At 37.1% G+C, this 4240-nt stretch overlaps 1 long non-coding RNA gene across 1 annotated transcript; it reads left to right on the forward strand.

Moving 5' to 3' along the window:
- The first annotated feature begins 325 nt into the window (after nucleotides 1-325).
- Nucleotides 326-3231, forward strand: LOC139737300 (uncharacterized). Its single transcript, XR_011711371.1, has 3 exons — nucleotides 326-564; nucleotides 1242-1554; nucleotides 3109-3231. It is a non-coding gene; the product is annotated as an uncharacterized lncRNA (long non-coding RNA).
- The last annotated feature ends 1009 nt before the right edge of the window (nucleotides 3232-4240 follow it).

Raw genomic sequence — 4240 nt, forward strand, 5'->3', positions numbered from 1 at the left:
TACCGTCCTCGACAGACAATGGCTATTGTCATACTCAAAAGTAAAAATATCGTATACTAGTGATTAAAACAGCGACGGACAGCTTGATGACTACGCTTTAGTTTCCTTTCAATAATCACATGGTTTTGCTTCCTTGAGAGCCTGGGGAATTGAAGTGAGACGCCGCAATTGCAACTGAATGAGCAGTTTGATTGCCACTTTGCAGGGAGTGGTTGAGTAGTTGCGCAGTTTCGTGACCAGCGACGCCCACACTTCACTTTCCCCACGACATCATGACGCGCAATCCTGCTAACAATGCCAATTTCTTTACCGCGCAAGAAGAAGCTTCCCTGCCTTTCTCACAGCGTGTCGCAGACTTCGCCTTAGTTACGACTCCAAACAATCAAACTTGTCTTCACCTTTTTGCAACAATATTATTTTACGCTGAACAAGAATAAATCATCATTTTCCACGGTTTATGATTTTACGGTCAGGGGAGAATGGCATACCTTGCATGGTCGTTTGGCCTCTTTATCTTTCCTACATTGTTCCTCACTTCCCTAACGCTGCAAAGTAATACGACTTGTAAGTATCAGCTGAATCTATTTATAATATTCCTATAAGTAATCAACTCATTTACTTTAGGATATTTGCATTTTGGGGAAATGAGACAAACAGTCATAAAGCCAATTGTACATAGTATGGACACTGTCATAGATCAAAGGGTTAGTCTCTACTGTTTTTATTTATGTGTCATTAGGCCTAAAAATAACATAGAAAACTTGAATGAGACTGATTTATTTGGGAGTACCAGACGTCAACCTCTTTAGTGTGAATCTGAAAAAAAAAAATGAAAACATGAAATCAACTATAAGCACTGGTTTGTGACAGTTGTTTCCCTTCAATTTCTTCTTTGCCACAAATAGGGCATGGAAAGGAAGAAATGGCTACCTTGGAGAAGGTTCGAAAACATTCAGTCATTAGTAATCTGATACTTTTGAAAATATCACGTAAATAGAATGCTATTGATCAGTATTCAAATTTAGGTTACGTGATCATGTCACCATAATACAGTGGTAGCAATGGAGTATTGATATTCTATTTTGCTTCAAAGACAAAAGAGGATGAATCAGCGCAGACCCTTACAGTGATACTTTATGTGCGTTTGAGGGTCAATTCTCGTACTTTATCCTACATGGAATATAAAAAAAAATGAACCATTCATTTTCAATGTACTCCTTTCTGCTCTCTACGTCCCGCAGATTTAACTCTGAACTGTTCGGGAAGACCACTGGTGCAAGAGATATGGTGTGATGAAAGATGCGTCTCTAATGGAGATAGTTGGGTTGTACAGGCGCCTCGGGGACGTCGAATTCTCACAGAAATTGAGTCTATCAACAATAAGGTTATGACTTTTTATATACGTGATGAAATAGACAACAAAACGTCCCTTATATTGATTAAGGATCACAACCAATCTTCCCCTCATTTGTCAATGGCCCACCAAACGAAGATTTGGATATGGTATATATACCTACCCACTGAAGTTTACCATGACCGTACAATGTTACGAAGGTAAGTGCCAATGATAATTACCATTATCATTTATCAAAATCATTTAATTGTCATTATATCAATATGATCATCGCGTTATTCTTTACAATTTAGAAGATCTCGCACAATAATAGCTTTATATCATTTCCGCACGTATAACGGGGTTTCTCTTTCTCGACATTTTAAAAATCATGTTATCATGGACTTCAATATTTAACCTTATATCACCCATCAAAATCCTCAAACAAACAAAACATGGCATATTCGTGGGTCATGACCGAGTATTTCCACTCTTTATTATAAAGGTATAGTATAACAGCTGTTAATGTCAACAATTATTTTGATGCAAACACAAAGTGATATAAGAATTTGTTGTCAGTAGAGAGGGAGATAGAGATTAAGCCGAATGGTTAGCAAAGACTTTTTCTCGAGTGCGATTTTTACGAACTTTTATGTGAAAACAACTAGATCAACACCTGTATAGCAGTCAATGCATTATGGATGTTGATACATACACGGAATAACCTATTTACATACCAGAGTTTTTAAAGATGCCTTCGTTTCTACACTCGCGCTTCAAACAAAATGAATTAGTATTTTGCTACCGTCATTACATCAGTCGACGAACTCAGCGACGGTCGTTTTTTAAGCGGGATATGGGATTATTTCTTGTCTTTAACAATTTGTCTACAGATATATCCTTCATTAAATGTGTGTACTTGCTGAAGACAACAGTATGAAGTATTGTATTAAACTTACACTACCTTCAGTGACTGGAGTTCATAGTGAAGCACGTTAATGTAAAAAGACGTTGAGTATTCATAGACATTCTGTTATGCCTTTTCATCCAATAGTATACCAGCGCAATCTTTTGGCATACATAAAGTGATAGTTTATATTTGTATTGCCTTTAACTGTGATCAAGAATTTGCATTGGCCAGGGGTTCCAACCTATACACGTCAACACTGCTGCATCTCTTGGACTGGTCCAAAATAGTGTTAATGTTGGTTGATCACCTAGAGTGTGATATACGTCTACCGTAACGGTTGGTCAGGATGTCCGCGCTTGTAAATTAGCGACTGGCTGGAATCAGGGAGTGAAGAGTAAGCACTGTCAGTGCTGGTTGTAAATGATGCATTGTGGCCTTGGTAATGACAGTCTGTAAAGGGCATTGAAATTCTTAGCAAGTCTGGAATACGCTATAAAAGAGCTAGGTATTGTGATAACTACTGTTGTTATTATTATTATGGTAATAATAATGACTGTGATTATTGTAATTATTGTTATTATCAATATTATCATTGTTACTATTACCTTTATCATTTTGTAAAATTTTGTATAAATCGTCGGAAGAACATAATGCTATTAGTGTGAGAACGATTCCAGCAATTGACATAATGTTGATTAATAACTGATTTTGGCTCATTCTTTCGACTCTGAACTCGGTGGACACTGCAATTCTGATGAAATGCACAAAAGATATGATACCTTCTATTCTGATGGTTCAACGTCACAGTTGTATAAATCATCAAAAGGCTCACTCAACTTCGGGATTTCATTTATTCTTTTTGAAGCCGTACCATCGGTAAAGCTAATTGGCGGACCCTCTCCCCTGGAAGGCATAGTGGTCCTCGACTCAGACAGCTATGTCTGCTATGATGGATTTAACGTCAAAGCTGCTGAGTTGGTCTGTGGAGAGCTCGGCTTTCCTGCGGCAGAGGAGTATTCGCCTCAGACTCCACCCAGTATTACAACATGGAACAAACGTCAACGTATTTCATGTTCTGATGGTGACTACAGTATTACGCATTTTTCCTTTAAAAAAATGTTTACAATCATTACATAACAGATAGTCGTAAATTTCGAACGAATTTGTCATGTTAGTAGTGTATACTTTTGTAGGAAATGAAATGAAATGAATGAATGAATGAATGAAAAATAAGAAACGGGAAATTCCACGTTTCGCATAATCTGCATTTTGGCCATGCATTTCAGAGTAAAGTTGGTATGTCCCTTGTTGTTTTCGTTATCAATCGTTTCCTTCATATGCCGCTCTTCTTGTGTTGAAAGTTGGGGGACACAATGATTTGATCAAATTTTTACACAGTTTGCCTAAGTGATGTCTCCACTATCAATGCACAGGTAATGTACGTCTAGACGAGTGTCTATTACATAGAACCGACTGTCCCAGGATCTTGACTGTCAGACTCAAATGTCGAGGTAAGTTTAGATGTGTATATGTTCATATCTTTTTCATGAAATGCCTTTATGATTATGTGTGCATTATAGATATTCGTCATTTGAGATTATATGACAACACCTTGATAACTTATCGAAGGCATAAAATGAAAAAAAAAGAAAGTTGCATTCTTACACGATAGAAAGTTAATTGATACGTTCACTTTATTTCATCCGCAAATAAAAGTGTAAAGTATCTTGCAAATTCTAAAAATATCAGTTCTGATGAATCGCATTAGTTCCGAGCGGACACCTGACTGCTTGCATATTGGTTACTCTTTGTTTGCTTTGTTGTTGTTGTTTTATTTTTCTCTCTGAAAAGTGTCTATGTGTTTGAGTAAATATATACTCATTTACTGAAATATATTTTCGAGGATGAAGACCAGTCAGATACACTTTTTTTTAGCCCAGATTAGATGAAAGTAATGGTAGGCCCACTTGATTCGGGAGTGGGGGTGGGGAGGAGAG

Source organism: Diadema antillarum, unplaced genomic scaffold, assembly GCF_040938485.1.
Source record: "Diadema antillarum isolate AM-2024a unplaced genomic scaffold, OU_Dant_1.0 seq00000688_RagTag, whole genome shotgun sequence".
NCBI lineage: Eukaryota > Metazoa > Echinodermata > Echinoidea > Diadematoida > Diadematidae > Diadema > Diadema antillarum.